Below are 17,163 nucleotides of genomic sequence, written 5' to 3'. Positions count from 1 at the left end.
AGCACCTCCCCTCCGCTACCAGCTTTATAGCCACCAACCCACCCTGACTCCGGCACCGCCGGTAGTCGCTGGGAGGCGGGACAGTGGCTCCAGCAGCCAATCGCGGCCGATAGAGTTGCCCGGTAGCGCCCGCCCTCCAGTCCGGCTTCTACCAATCAAAAGGAAATTAGAGGCGGTGACTAGCTAGGATTTTCCCTCGTGGCTGGAAGGGCGGGGGTAAGGGGTGGGGACAAAGTATCAGGGCCGAGGAAGTGGTGTGAGACACTGACGTATGGTGGCACGAGAGCCCACCTGCCAATGACGGAGCGGCGAGAGACGGCGAGAGCCAACGGGAGCGGAGTGAGAGGTTCTCCGACCAATTGGGGCTAGGTGAGAGGAGATGGGGGCCAATGGGGACTCCGCGTCCCACCACTGGAGAGATGGTCAAGTGTGGGAGGCGAGTTGGTCCCTGCTTGGGAGTCTGTCAGGTTGCCTAGCAACCAGAGCTAGGGTTCTCTTAAAAATTTCAGAAATACTGTACTTGATCTGAATTCAATCTTAACGTTTTCTAGCAAAGTGTGCCTAGATTACAAATTGGAGCAGAATACTTCACCCAGAACTTGTATATGTGTAAATATTTTAAATACCCAATTTGTAAATACTCAAATATTGTCTCCTTTATTCAAAACTACCTTGGCTTTAACAACAACAACAACAACAAATAAAAAACAAAAACTGCTCTTGAAACAATGCTTTCTAAAGAAACCTAAAACAAGATAGTTTCAGGACTAGGTATCAGTGAGGAGCGCGCAGAGCCTTGCCTGTGAAGGGAAGTTGATACTGAATTCAAGGATTTTTGCCAGGCCATGCACTCTAAGGAAAGGGACTGCATTTGGCCCTTTCCCCAGTATATCTTCTGAGATTGATATGTGGTAGGTGCTATATTGATAAAAGGCTGTGGAAAGAAGGAAGGGGCTGCATAGTTGTCTGCATAGTAAATCCATCAGACAAGGACTGCCTAGCTCCCCAAGAAAACAGAGAGGGGCGATTCAAGCTAGAGGAAATCACTGAAACACTATTTGGGGGAATCCAAATGAGAACACTTGTGGCTTTGCAATAAACTGCCTCTGTCTGGTAGAGAGAGAGAGAAGCCATAATACTTTGCTTTGGTGGGGGACCATGAGTGAAGTTCAGAGTTGTTTGTTAACAGGAGCCATCTCACTTTCATTAACAGAAACGCTATTGATAAAGGGTCATTGATAATTCTGTGATTCACACAATTATTGTTATGGGAGTTTTTTTTTAACCACTATAGATACTAATCTAGTAAGACTCATTCTCAGTAGCAAAGTGGCACAATATATTGGCAATGGAACCATTGTGAAGTGGTGGCATAAGGGGAAGAGGACCATTCAGTAATGATTACCATTCCACAGTATTGCCCATGGCATTCATTCTGTAATGCATGTCATTTCATACCTACATAAAGTAACTAGATGATAAACCAAAAGGGAGAGACATTGACTGATTGTGATCAACAGCAATTTGGGGTGGGGTAAGAAATTAAAATTCTTGGCATATTGGAATATGCTGAAAGGCAGTAAGGACAAACCCAAGAAAGAAGATAAGTTTTGTGCTTAGAAAGGAATCACAAATAATTCCAACTCCAGGAGTACACAATAGGAAATGATTAGCCAGATAGTCATGACAATGACCATCTTATACAACTGGAAATTTTCACAAGGCACAGACTGTCTTTTTGATCCAATTAATCTTCAATTAAGCAAAGTGAGCATCATTATTGATGACTGGGAAGCCAAGCAATGGAGAAAGAAATGGGTTAGTATTAGATATAGAAGATCTCAATTGAATTAAAAAAAAGTCACTGGATTCTATGAAATATTAATATATAATAGATTATAACAGACTACACAAATGTCAGCTATGGCTCATGCAATTTAGGACAAAGTATGCATACATTTATTATACAAGGGACTGCTAGTGTTTTGAGCCATGATTTCACACAAGCACAGTGAAGCCACTGTCATACTTGAATGTGCATTTTGAGACATGTTAAATATATGTTTTATGTATTGTTTCTAAATTTAATGCCAAATATATTATTGGGCAAGCACTGTAGATGCTATACTTCAAAGGTAAAGTAAAATGTGTTGTACTGCCCTACTCTGAAAGAAAAACAAAACCTACATAAGAGGCAGGAAGATATTATAATGATAACCTTTAGTATTATAAATTCTTCTGTTGAATATTCACTTTTTACCTACTCTGTGGAGGGCTTATGTGTGACCTCTGCTGTCCGGTAAGATAAGAACTAGCTACATGCAGCTACTGAACAATTGAAAGGTGACTAGCCCAAAGTGAAATATGCTGTCAATGTAAAATACACACGAGATTTTAAAGACTTGATAAAAAGTATCTTGTTAATAATTTTTATATTGATTACATTATAATGATAATATTTTAGCTATACTGAGTTAAATATTTTGTTAAAATTAAATTTATCTGTTTCTTGTGAGTTTTTTAATATGGCTATTAGAAAATGTGAAATTTTACATGTAACTCACATTTATGACTCCTTTTTGTGCTAGAAAATAGGATTGGGTAATTGGAAGATATAAACTGTCCTCAGAGTGCATAAAGAGTGGAGGAGAGGGAGAAGAGGAAAAAATTATAGTAAGGGGCTGGGTTTCAAACTACAACTCAAAAGCAAAAAGTAAAAAGGCACCAATCTTGGTTTTTTTTGTAAGGAGTCTACACTTACAACCTCTATCTCACTGGATAATGATGGGAAGGAGGGGGTGGTGTGGGAAGATTCTCAAATTTGCTAATTAAAGGTATTTCCATCTTTCTGGTTTAGACAGCCTTATTTTGCCTAAATATTCAGTTGATTTAAAATTTAACTCCCCATCAGGGCTGTTTCTCCTCCAGCCTTCTACTTGGCAGGATGACATCTGGGTTTTTTGTTTGTTTGTTTGTTTGTTTTTTCAGATGGAGTCTCCCTCTGTCGCCAGGCCAGATTACAGTGGTATGATCTCGGCTCACTGGAACCTCAGCCTCCTGGGTTCAAGCAATTTTCCTGCCTCAGCCTCCCAGGTAGCTGGGACTACAGGCGCATACCACCATGCCCAGTTAATTTTTGTATTTTTAGTAGATACGAGGGTTCCATGTTGGCCAGGATGGTCTCGATCTCTTGACCTCGTGATCTGCCCACCTCAGCCTCCCAAAGTGCTAAGATTGCAGGTGTGAGCCACCGCACCGACGTCTGGGTTTTATGGAAGTTACTAGATTGATATTATATCAGAAGAGGGGGCTCGGCCCTACATGTAGGTTTTCGTACTGGCTCTCTGCTGACCAGGCCCCTGTTTTGGCTTTCTCTATGCTGTACAATCCTAAGATGCACCACAGCTTTCATCTGATGCTCTCATCTGCCCTATTACAGCCCTCAGCTACTGGCTCACTGGACCCCCTTTGCAGCAAAAGTTTTCAATCCTGCCAACCAGAATTTCAGCTGTCTCCTGACAATTAGCAGTTACAATATAGTTCAGGTGCTATATAGAGAAACATGCCCAAAGGATAATGGAGTTCAAAGATGTATCTAATTCAGCCTGGTGGTAAAGAAAGGCTTCCCCGAGCAGATTTGTAAATCTTTATTGAACATTACAATGTGCCAGGCACTGTTCTAGGTTCAGACTATCTGTGGTGAAAAAGAAAGACACAATTTCTGATCCAGTGAAGCTTAGTGATGGAAGACAGAACATTATGTAAGAAAAATAATAAATGAGCTGAGGTTTCTTCGGGTAGTGATGACCCTATGAATAAAATAATGCAGCTAATGACATAGCATATGACTGTGGGGTGGGTATGTGCACGAGGTGGTTAGGAAAGATCTCTCTGAAATAGTGACATGTAAGCTGAGACTTGAAGGATGAGAAGCAGCCAGTCTGTGAAGCTCTGGGAGCCGAATGATGCAAGAGGAGGGAACAGCAAGGATAAAGTCCCTGAGACAGGAACAGGTTTGGACTGTTTGAAGAACAGGAAACAAAGATCCATGTGTCGAGCTGAGTTTTCAAGGACTAACAGGAGTTATCTGGGTTGTGGACCAAAGGGCAGGAAGAAGAGGACAGGGACAGGAAGTCGTTTTAGAGAAGGGGATCTGTACACTGCACCAAGTGGGAACTGAAACTTTAATCAAGAGTAATAAAGTGGCCAGGCACAATGGCTCATGCTTGTAATCCCTGCAGTTTCGGAGGCTGATGTGGGAGGACCACTTTCACTGGAGACCAGGAGTTTGAGACCAGCCTGGGATGTGAGACCCCGTTTCTTTAAAAAAGAAAAAGAGTAATAAAGTTGAAGCTGTGGTAACAGTGCAATCTCCCTTGTCCTAGAGTAGGTTGTAATTTTTTTTTCCGTACCATTGGGAAATAAAGGAATGAGTTCAATGGAGTGTTCTTCCCTCACTAGGATCCTAAGCTCCTTAGTTACCTGCTAACTTGTAAATATTTGAATAATAGCTACCATTTTATTGAGCATCTACTATTTTGTAGGTGTTGTAATAGGTGTCTTAGGAATATTATCCTACCCACCAACCTCCAAGAAGATATAATTCCAAGTTTACAATTGAAGAACTGAACCTCAGAGAGTTTAAGTAATTTGCCCACAGTAAATGGCAAAGCTGGGGTTCAAACCCAGATCTGTGCCAAAACTCATGTTCTTTTCACCATTCTATGTATCATAAAAAGCACAGCTGTGTCCAGAGATTAGAAAGGCAAGATGGGTAGCTTCGTCTGAGAGACCTCAGAGGATGGAACTCATTTGTTTGAAGAATTGAACATGCTCAAGGATTTAGTGCTTGCCTTTGTGGGCTCAGAAACAAACTCATATCAACCAAGCTTATGATGCTTATTATGATTTGATCAGAATGCCAATTTAAAATATGATCACCTGGAAAAGTACAGACAAATAAAACATGTAATCAAAAATGTAGAGTGTTGATTCACAAACAGGTTTTTAAAAAGCACTTTTTAGTGACTATGGGGGAAGATGGCGCTATAGAAGCAACTCAGGATTGCAGCTCTCAGTGAAGACGCAGAGGGTGAGTTCACGCCGCATTTCCACACGGATCTTTGTTGCCCACAGAACAGGGAAATTCCCAGGTGTAGAAGAGACACGGGACGCCAGCACAGCTGTCTCAGCTGATGCGGTTGTTTCGGTGGGCGCTGCAGCGCAGCAGCACACCGCACAAAACACACTGGTCTGGGTGCCCTGTGAAACCGGCAATTTGAGATCTGGGAGGGCAGATTAGCATATTCGTCTGATTAAATGGGACTTGGACAGTGAGCCAGGCCAGGAGATTCCCAGGAAACGAACTGTGAGCTGGTGCAATGGGTCGCTGCACAGGAAATCACACAGATCCCCATGCCCTTTCAGCAGGCGACTGAAACACCTGGGAGAGAGTCAACCGTTCAACTTAAAAAAAAAAAAAGGGCTCTGAGGCAGGGAGCCAGGTGATCAGGCTCAACGGGTCCCACCCCCATAGGGACAAACAAAACGGCAATTCGAAATGCTTGGGGTTGAGAGTTTCACGGCGGGCACAGCTGAACCCAGGACAGTGCAGCTCAGTGGTGGAGGGGCATCTGCCATTACTGAGACATTCTGCCCCTACTGAGGTACTCTCCCATTACTGACGCAGCCTGCTGTTGCCGAGGCAATCTGCCATAACAGAGATACTCTGCCAACAGGGTGGAGCCCATGACAACAGGCAGAGCTCGTGTCAGCAGGGCGGAGCCCATGGCAGCAGGGCAGACCCCACGGCAGCAGGGCAGAGCCTCGGCAGGCAAATATCTTTGGCTTAAGTCTAGTATTTGCTCACGTAACTTGACACTGCTTTGATGTCTTGGTTGTTGAAAAGTATAGTGCAGTAACATCAATCCCCAAATGAGTCCAAATACAAGCAACAGTAAACTCAATTTCTGGGACATATTTTTTCTTGAGATTTTAAAAAACATTTCTAAAGAAGCAAGCAGACTTGACTGAAAAGTGGTAACCTGAGGCAAGCCACAAAACAATCAAGATTTGAAAGAAAAAATAAAGATAACTTGCCAAGATGGCCGACCACTAACAGCTCAGGATTGTAGCTCCCAGTGAAAGCCCAGAGAACGAGACGACGCCACACTTTTAGACGAATTTTCATCACTCACCGATCAGCCGATTCCCAGTGGATGAGCCCCACGGGTCGCCAGCACGACTCTTGTGGCTGCCGCAGCGGTTTTGCCGGCGTCTCGGCGCAGCAGCTCTTCATGCAGAGCCAACGGGACTGCTTCCCCTACTGACCGGAGTTTGGAGCTCCGGGAAGTCAGAGCCGCTTGTTGCGGACTCAAGAGGGAAGCCAGACCAGAGATTCCCGGGCAGAAGAGCACCATCAGTCTTATCGCTGCTATTTAGGCTGCCACAGTGGGTTGCTCGGATCCCAACACTGGGAATAAATAAGTCGGACGTCGACTCAGAAAACTAATTAGAAAGGCGGTTCATCTACAATGAAGGGAAAAAAACAGCCTAAGAAGGCCGAGTATACTCAAAATCAGAACCCATCAGCAACGGAACAAGCCCTGATGGAAAAGGACTCATCAGCAACCGAACAAGCCCTGATGGAAAAGGACTCATCAGTAACGGAACAAGCCCTGATGGAAAAGGACTGTGTTCCATTATCTGAAGTAGGCTTTAAAAGGTGGATGATAAGAAACTTCTGGGAGTTAAAGGAACTTGTTCTAACCCAATGTAAAGAAACTAAGAACTTGGAAAAAAGGTTCGATGAAATGTTGAAAAGAATAGACAATATAGAGAGGAATACAAATGAACTTATGGAGTTGAAAAATACAACACGAGAACTTAGTGAAGTATGTACAAGCTTAAACAGCCGAATGGATCAAGCAGAAGAAAGGGTATCAGAGGTCAAAGATCAACTTAATGAAACAAAACAACAAGACAAGAATAGAGAAAAAAGGATAAAAAGGAATGAGCAAAGTCTCCAAGCAATATGGGACTATGTGAAAAGACCTAATATACGCTTGATTGGTGTACCTGAATGTGATGGAGAGAATGAATTCAAGCTGGAAAATACTCTACAGGACATTATCCAGGAAAATTTTCCTAATTTAGCAAAGCAGGACACCATTCAACCCCAGGCAATACAGAGAACACCACAAAGATATTCCTCAAGAAGACCAACCCCAAGGCACATAATCGTTAGATTCACCAAGATCGAAACGAAGGAGAAAATATTAAGGGCAGCCAGAGAGAAAGATCAAGTTACCCATAAAGGTAAGCCTATTAGGCTTACAGCAGATCTCTCAACGGAAACCCTACAAGCTAGAGGAGAGTGGGGGCCAATATTCAATATACTTGAAAAACAGAACTTTCAGCCCAGAATTTCATATCCTGCCAATTTAAGCTTTACATTTGAAGGAAAAATAAAATCTTTTAGGAACAAGCAAGTACTCAGAGATTTTATTACCACCAGGCCTGCTTTACAAGAACTTCTAAAAGAAGCACTATACACAGAAAGGAACAACCAGTATGACCCTTTCTAAAAATACACCAAAAAGTAAAGAGCATTAACATAAAGAAGAATTTTTATCAACAAAAGGACAAAATAGCCAGTTAATAGCAAATGGCAGCAACCCTAAATTTAAATCGACCAAATCTCCCAATCAAAAGATACAGACAAAATCTAACGGTATATCCAAAGATATACATAGACTCAAAATAAAGGGTTGGAAAAAAAAAACGTACCAACCAAATGGAGAGCAAAAATAAATAAATAAAAAGCAGGAGTTGCAATTTTCACATTTGACAAAATAGATTTCAAAGCTACAAGGATACAAGGATAAAAGGATTAATGTAATAATAAGAGATCTTAACACCCAGATACATAAGACCCATAATGAGATTTAGATTCAACGAGACAGAAAATTGATAACGATATCCGGGACTGGAACTAAGATCCAGAACAAATAAACTCAATAGAGCTCTCCATTTTAAACACACAAAATAAACATTATCCACAAATCTAACCATATATCTAAAGATATACAAAGACTCAAAACAAGGGGATGGAAAAAAACTCACCAATCAAATGGAGAGCAAAAATAAATAAATAAAAAGCAGGAGTTGCAATTCTCACACTTAATAAAATAGATTTCAAAGCTACAAGGATGCAAGAGTAAAAGGATTAATGCAACAATAAGAGATCTTAACACCCAGATACATAAGACACATAATGAGATTTAGATTCAATGAGACAACAAATTGATAAAGATATCCAGGACTTGAACTCAGAGCCAGAAGAAATAAACACAATAGAAGTCTCCATTTTAAACACATAAAATATGCATTAACCACTTTAAACACTCAAAATATTGATCGGCCATTATTGAAACCCATTTTAGGAATGAAGTAATATTCCTTTTTCCCCTCTTTTTCTTTTTTTCCCCTTCTTCTTTTTCCCTCAAAAAAAAAAAAAAAAAAAAGAAAAAAGAAAAAACTCCTCAATAAACTGCCTCCTAGCTGGGCAGGACAGTGCAACAGATACTCATAAATAAAGCCCTACCTCCCCGAGACAGAGCATCTGAGGGAAAAAAGGGGTTTTATGAGTTCTGCTGCAGCAGACTTAAACATATTTGCCTAACAGCCCTGAATGAACACCGGAGCTCACAGCTCAGCACTTGAGCTCCTATAAAGTACAGACCGCCTCCTCAAGCAGCTCCCTGACCCCCATATACCCAAAGAGTCACCTCAAAAAGGACTGATCAGACTGACATTTGGCGGGCATCATTGTGGGACACAGATAGCAGAAGAAGAAACTGGTAGCATCCCTCACTCTTCTGCAGCTGCTACAGGTGTACCTCAGGCAAGCAGGGCCTGGAGTGGACCTCAGCAGTCTTACAGCAGAGGGGCTAGACTGTTAGAAAGAAAACTAACAGTCTTCTGTAAGAAGAAACAGAAATACTTCATCATCAACAATCTGGGCCTCCACTCAGAGACCCAATCGAAAAATCAGCAACTACTCAGATGACAGGTGGATAAATCCACAAAGATGGGAGGAAACCCACGCAAAAGGAGGAAAACACCCGAAACCAGAACACCTCACCTCCTACAAAGGACCAAAACTCCTCACCAGCAAGGGAACAAAGCTGGACGGAAAATGAGTGTGATGAAATGACGGAATCAGACCTCAGAAGGTGGGCAATGAGAAACTTCTGTGAGCTAAAAGAACATGTTCTAAATCAATGCAAAGAAACTAAGAACCTTGAAAAAAGATTTGAAAATAGATTTGAGGAAATTATAACAAGAATGAACAACTTAGAGATGAATATGAATAAATTGAAGGAGCTGAAAAACACAGCATGAGAACTTCACAAAGCATGCACAAGTTTCAACAGCTGAATTGACCAAGCAGAAGAAAGAATATCAGAAGTCGAAGACCAACTCAATGAAATAAAACAAGAAGCCAAGATTAGAGAAAAAAGGGCAAAAAGGAATGAACAAAGTCTCCAAGAAAAGTGGGACTATGTGAAGAGACCTAATATATGTTTCTGAATGTGATGAAGAGAATGAATCCAAGCTGGAAAATACTCTTCAGGATATTATCCAGGAAAATTTCCCCAACCTAGTAAGACAAGCCAATATCCAAGTCCAGGAAATACAGAGAACACCACAAAGATACTCCACAAGAAGAGCAACCCCAAGGCACATAATCCTCAGATTCACCAAGGTTGAAATGAAGGAGAAAATGCTAAGGGCAGCCAGAGAGAAAGGTCGGGTTACCCACAAAGGGAAACCCATCAGACTCACAGCAGATCTTTCGGCAGAAACTCTACAAGCCAGAAGAGAGTGGGGCCAATATTCAACATCCTTAAAGAAAAGAACTTTCAACCCAGAATTTCATATCCAGCCAAACTAAGCTTCATAAGTGAAGGAAAAATAAAATCCTTTGTGAACAAGCAAGTACTCAGAGATTTTGTCACCACCAGGCCTGCTTTACAAGAGCTCCTGAAAGAGGCACTACACATAGAAAGGAACAACCAGTACCAGCCATTCCAAAAACATACCAAATGCTAAAGAGCATCAACAAAATGAAGATTCTGCATCAACTAATGGGCAAAACAACCAGCTAGCATCAAAATGGCAGTATCAAATTCACACATAATATTAATCCTAAATGTAAATGGGCTAAATGCACCAATCAAAAGACACAGACTGGCGAATTGGATAAAGAGCCAAAACCCATCAGTGTGCTGTATCCAGGAAACCCATCTCACATGCAAGGATACACAAAGGCTCAAAATAAAGGGATGGAGGAAGATTTACCAAGCAAATGGAGAGCAAAAACAAGCAGCAGTTGCAATTCTCATCTCCGATAAAATAGACTTTAAAGCAACAAAGATCAAAAGGATCGATACAACAAGAAGAGCTAATGATCCTAAATATATAGGGACCCAATACAGGAGCACCCAGATATATAAGGCAAGTTCTCAATGACTTACAAAGAGACTTAGACTACCACACAATAATAGTGGGAGACTTTAACACTCCACTGTCAATATTAGACAGATCAACCAGACAGAAAATTAACAAGCATACCCAGGGCTTGAACTCAGACTTGGAACAAGCAAACCTGATAGACATTTACAGAACTCTCTACCCCAAATCCACAGAATATACATTCTTCTCAGCACCACATCACACCTACTCTAAAACTGACCACATAATTGGAAGTAAAGCACTCCTCAGCAAATGCAAAACAACTGAAATCATAACAAACAGCCTCTCAGACCATAGTGCAATCAAGTTAGAACTCAGAATTCAGAAACTAACTCAGAACTGCACAGCTTCATGGAAACTGAACAACTGGCTATTGAATGTTGATTGGATAAACAATGAAATGAAGGCAGAAATAAAGAAGTTCTTCAAAACCAACGAGAGTGAAGACACAACATCCCAGAATCTCTGGGACACATTTAAAGCAGCATCAGAGGAAACTATATCGCAATAAGTGCCCATATGAGAAGGGTGGAGAGATCCAAAATTGACAACCTATCATCAAAATTGAAAGAGCTAGAGAAGCAAGATCAAAAAAACCCAAAATCTAGCAGAAGACAAGAAATACCTAAAATCAGAGCAGAACTGAAGGAGATAGAGACACGAAAAACCCTTCAAAAAATCAATAAATCCAAGAGCTGTTTTTCTGAAAAGATCAACAAAATAGACCACTAGCCAGACTGATAAAAAAGAAAAGAGAGCACAACCAAATAGATGCAATAAAAAACGATAAAGGGGAAATCACCACAGATTCCACAGAAATTCAAACCATCATCAGAGAATATTACAAACAACTCTATGCACATAAACTAGTAAACCTGGAAGAAATGGATAAATCCTGGACACCTGTGTCCTACCAAGCCTAAACCAGGAGAAACCCGAAGCTATGAACAGACCAATAACAAGGTCTGAAGTCGAGGCAGCAATTAAGAGCCTACCACACAAAAAAAGCCCAGGTCCAGACGGGTTCACAGCCAAATTCTACCAGACACACAAAGAGGAGCTGGTACCATTCCTTCTAAAACTATTTCAAACAATCCAAAAAGAGGGAATCCTTCCCAAATCATTTTACGAGACCAACATCATTCTGATACCAAAACCCGGCAGAGACCCAACAAGAAAAGAAAACTTCAGGCCAATATCCATGATGAACATAGATGCAAAAACCTTCAATAAAATATTGGCAAGCCGATTGCAACAGCACATCAAAAAGCTTATCCATCATGATCAAGTAGGATTCATCCCGGGGATGCAAGGCTGGTTCAACATACACAAGTCTATAAATGTAATTCACCACATAAACAGAACCAAAAACAAAAACCACATGATTATCTCAATTGACGCAGAGAAGGCCTTTGACAAAATTCAACAGCCCTTTATGCTAAAAACCCTCAACAAACTCTGTATCGATGGAACGTATCTCAAAATAATAAAAGCTACTTATGACAAACCAACAGCCAATATCATACTGAATGGGCAAAAACTGGAAGCATTACCTTTGAAATCCAGCACTAGACAAGGATGCCCTCTCTCACCACTTCTATTCAATATAGTACTGGAAGTTCTAGCCAGAGCAATCAGGCAAGAAAAAGAAATAAAGGGTATTCAAATAGGAAAGGAGGAAGCCAAATTGTCTCTATTTGCAGAGACATGATAGTATATCTTGAAGACCCCATTGTCTCAGCCCAAAAACTCCTGAAACTGATAAGCAACTTCAGCAAAGTCTCAGGATATAAAATCAATCTGCAAAAATTACAAGCATTCCTATATACCAATAACAGACTTAAAGAGAGCCAAATCAAGAACGAACTGCCATTCACAATTGCTACAAAGAGAATAAAATACCTAGGATTACAACTTACAATGAACATAAGGGACCTCTTCAAGGAAAACTACAAACCACTGCTCAACGGAATAAGAGAGGACACAAACAGATGGGAGAAACATTCCATGTTCATGGTTATGAAGAATCAATATCATGAAAATGGTTATACTGCCCAAAGTAATTTACAGAATCAATGCTATCCCCATCAAGCTACCATTGACTTTCTTCACAGAACTGGAAAAAAGCACCTTGAACTTCATATGGTACCAAAAGAGAGCCCGCATAGCCAAGTCAGTCCTAAGCAAAAAGAACACAGTGGGAGGCATCACACTACTGGACTTCAAACTATACTACAAGGCTACAGTAATCAAAACAGCATGGTACTGGTACCAAAACAGAGATATAGACCAATGGAACAAAACGGAGGCATCGGAGGCAACACAACATATCTACAACCATACAATCATTGATAAACCTGACAAAAACAAGCAATGGGGAAAGGATTCCCTGTTTAATAAATGGTGTTGGGAAAACTGGCTAGCCATGTGCAGAAAGTAGAAACTGGACCCCTTCCTGACACCTTACACTAAAATTAACTCCAGATGGATTAAAGACTTAAACATAAGACCTGGCACCATAAAAACCCTAGAAGAAAATCTAGGCAAAACCATTCAGGACATAGGAGTAGGCAAGGACTTCATGACCAAAACACCAAAAGCATTGGCAACAAAAGCCAAAATACACAAATGGGACCTAATGAAACTCCACAGCTTCTGCACGGCAAAAGAAACAGTCACTAGAGTGAATCGGCAATCAACAGAATGGGAAAAAATGTTTGCAGTTTACCCATCTGACAAAGGGCTGATATCCAGAATTTACAAAGAACTCAAACAGATTTACAAGAAAAAAACACACAAACCCATCCAAAAATGGGCAAAGGATATGAACAGACACTTTACAAAAGAAGACATACATGAGGCCAACAAACATATGAAAAAATACTCATCATCACTGGTCATTAGAGAGATGCAAATCAAAACCACATTGAGATACCATCTCATGCCAGTTAGAATGGTGATCATTAAAAAATCTGGAGACAACAGATGCTGGAGAGGATGTGGAGAAATAGGAACACTTTTACACTGTTGGTGGGAGTGTAAATTAGTTCAACCATTGTGGAAGACAGTGTGGCAATTCCTCAAGGACCTAGAAATAGAAATTCCATTTGACCCAGCAATCCCATTACTGGGTATATATCCAAAGGACTATACATCATTCTACTATAAGGACACATGCACATGAATGTTCATTGCAGCACTGTTTACAATAGCAAAGACCTGGAACCAACCCAAATGCCCATCGATGATAGACTGGTCTGGGAAAATGTGGCACATATATACCATGGAATATTATGCAGCAATAAAAAAAGATGAGTTCGTGTCATTTGTAGGGACATGGATGAATCTGGAGAACATCATTCTCAGCAAACTGACACAAGAACAGAAAATGAAACACTGCATATTCTCACTCATAGGCGGGTGATGAACAATGAGAACACATAGACACAGGGAAGGGAGTACTACACACTGGGGTCTATTGGGGGGAATAGGGGAGGGCCAGCAGGGGGTGGGAACTGGGGAGGGATAGCATGGGGAGAAATGCCAAATGTGGGTGAGGGGGCGGAAGGCAGCAAAACACACTGCCATGTGTGTACCTATGCAACTATCTTACATGTTCTGCACAGGTACCCCAAAACGTAAAACGCAATAAAAAATAAAATAATAATTAAAAAATAAAAGTACTTTTTAAAAATATTATTGACACATGCAGGTATGTTCTAAGATTAATAACATGTTCCTGTATATGGGACAAAGTGCAGGGGTTCTAACTGGCGGTTTCCAACTAGCAAACTAAATGCTACTATGCAAAAATCATTTAAAAATACTAAGTTTTTATATCCCAACCTAACCTTGCTCTCAAAATGAGAGTCACAATCTGTAGCAAATATTAAGATAAATGGTAACTAAGGGGCAACATGCCAAGAACTGTCGACACTGTTACCAAAGCTGAATACTAAAGAAAAAGTGGGGGAAAAAATGGAAAGTTTGGTTGCCATTTTGAATATTGGCTTGAGGCTCAGTTTCTGAGCTGAGAAAAGGATTCTAAATCATTGCACCCACATATTGAATACTTATAGTTTAAAAAGGTAGTAATGGCCAGGCATGGTGGCTCACACCTATAATCCCAGCAGTTTGGGAGGCCGAGGCGGGTAGATCATTTGAGGTCTGGAGTTCAAGACCAGTCTGACCAACATGGTGAAACCCCATCTCTGCTAAAAATACAAAAATTAGCCGGACGTGGTGGTGCATGCCTGTAGTCCCTTGGGAGGCGGAGGTTACAGTGAGCTGAGATTGCGCCTCTGTACTTCAGGCTGGGTGAGAGAGCAAGACTGTCTCAAAAAAAAAAAAAAGTAGTAAAACGTATGTATAGTAAATATGAAAACTTTAATATTTCTTGATTTAGATGTTTGTTTCTTGGTTCTCCTAGTTTAAATGAAGAAAAACATTTATTGCTGTATTAACTTTTAGTTTTGTGGACTTTAATTCTTTAAAAGTAGAACTTTGTGTTTCATCTCTCTGCTGAACATAAGTGCTACAGAATACAAAATTGTGGGTTTAGGCATGACCTGTTTTTCTTTGTTTTTGTTTTTTTTGTTTCAGAGGGAGTCTTGCTCTGTCGGCCAGGCTGGAGTGCAGCACGATCTCAGCTCACTGCAACCTCTGCCTCTTGGGTTGAAGACATTCTCTTGCCTCAGCCTCCTGAATAGCTGGGATTACAAGCACCTGCCATTACACCCAGCTAATTTTTTTTTTTTTTTTGTAGAGACCTCAAATGATCTGCCCCCTTTGGCCTCCCAGAGTGCTAGTATTACGGGCTGAGCCACTGCACCTGGCTGGCATGACCTGTTTTAGTCTGTGCAAACATGTGGCTACTTGTACTAAAGTGACAAATAGTTGTAGTGCGCCTTTGCTTTTTTTTCTCTTGACTTCTTAGTATGTGGATCTCTTTTCTACATTCAGAGAATTCCCTGTGAACATTTCTTGATGTCGTCCTTCCACAATAAGAAGATGGGAGCAACAGATAATCACTTTCCCAGATCACCAAACAGTGATAAAGAAAGCATATGACCTGGGTTCAGCCAGTCAGATGCATCTAAGTGGGACTTTTAATCTGAAGCTAGTGTTGGAAAGAAGCAAGGAAAGTGGACAGTTCTTTCTGACAATGGCTGCCACGGATGCACTGTCTGTTCTCTAGGGGCAAAGGCCAAGAGACTCCCAGCAGCACCAACTCTCCTGCACCATGGGCTCCATCTCTGAGCTCACCTGCATCTACTCAGCCCCTATTCTGCATGATGAGGTGACCATCATGGAAGATAAGATGAATGCCACCATTAAAGTAGCTGGTGTAAATGTTGAACCTTTCTGGCCTGGTTTGTTTGCAGAGGCCCTGGACAATGGAGAGGCCGGTGGACCTGCTCTAGCACCTGGTGCTGCACCAACAGGAAGTCCTGCTCCCTCTACCACTGCAGCCCAAGCTGAAGAGAAGGAAGTAGAACCAAAGAAAGAAGAATCCGAGGAGTCTGATGATGCATGGGCTTTGGTCTTTTTAGACTGAACCTCTTTTTTAACATGTTCAATAAATAGCCAGACTCTTAAAACACACACACACACACACACACACACACACACACACTTTGTAATGTTATATCATAACCCATATGGACACTGGGAGATTATGAACATGGAATTTTAACTGATATGTGTTATAATCCAACTATGCCTATATCTTTTTTTTAATCCATTCTTGTGAAATCCAGAAAAGTAATATGAAAATGGCATGGACCTTGTTGAAGGGGGTGGCACATGGAGAACATCATTGTCAATACTCCTGGCTTTTCCATACCCACTTACTCCCTCCTCCTCCAAGAGGAAAGACTGATTTACCTAATTTAAGGGTTGGAAGAAGAAACCAGGAAGTTGTGGCCCAGCTGGTTCCCCTCCCTCTTGGGAGCCACCTCCAGCCTACATGAGCTCTGTTGCCCTTACCATGCAGTAAGCTTGCAGTACCAGCCCTGCCCTTCTGAAAGAGGCCTGTCCTGGTGCACCCTTGCCTGTGCCTGGGAGGGTGAGTCTGCAATTCAGAGGTTCAGCTTTAGGAAACCTACTAATACTGTACACACCTGGACCATGTCCTTTGCTTTGACTCTTAGCAGTAATATAGGCAAACTTTAGTCTCACTCAGCAGTCGTTTGAGAACTTGACAGGGAGAAGAGGACAGTTTTTAAATGTAGCACTGGCAGACTCAAACAGATTCATGCAAAGTATTTCCATTTGTACTTTCAAAGTAAAATTCTAAGGCTGGGTGCTGTGGCTCATGCGTGTAATCCCAGCACTTTGAGAGGCTGAGGCAGGTGGATTGCTTGAGGGCAGGAGTTCAAGACCAGCCTGCTAACATGGTGAAACCTCTTCTCTACTAAAAATACAAAAATTAGCCAGGTATGGTGGGCATGCACCTATAGTCCCAGCTATTGGGAGGCTGAGGCAGGAGAATCGCTTGAACCTGGGAGGAGGAAGGTTGCAGTGAGCCAAGATTGCACCACTGCACTCCAGCTAAGGTGACAGAGATTCTGTCTCAAAAAACAAAAACAAAAACAAACAAACAAAAAAACCAAAGTAAAATTC

At 41.4% G+C, this 17,163-nt stretch overlaps 1 pseudogene; it reads left to right on the top strand.

Annotated features, from left to right (window-relative positions):
• The first annotated feature begins 15,060 nt into the window (after positions 1-15,060).
• On the top strand, positions 15,061-16,125 carry LOC100400482 (large ribosomal subunit protein P1 pseudogene; annotated as a pseudogene).
• Positions 16,126-17,163: the final 1,038 nt, after the last annotated feature.

The sequence above is a fragment of the Callithrix jacchus genome, chromosome 2 (assembly GCF_049354715.1).
Source record: "Callithrix jacchus isolate 240 chromosome 2, calJac240_pri, whole genome shotgun sequence".
Classification (NCBI taxonomy): Eukaryota; Metazoa; Chordata; class Mammalia; order Primates; family Cebidae; genus Callithrix; species Callithrix jacchus.
Note: the sequence above shows the minus strand (reverse complement) of the source record. Positions and strands in the feature narration are given on the sequence as shown.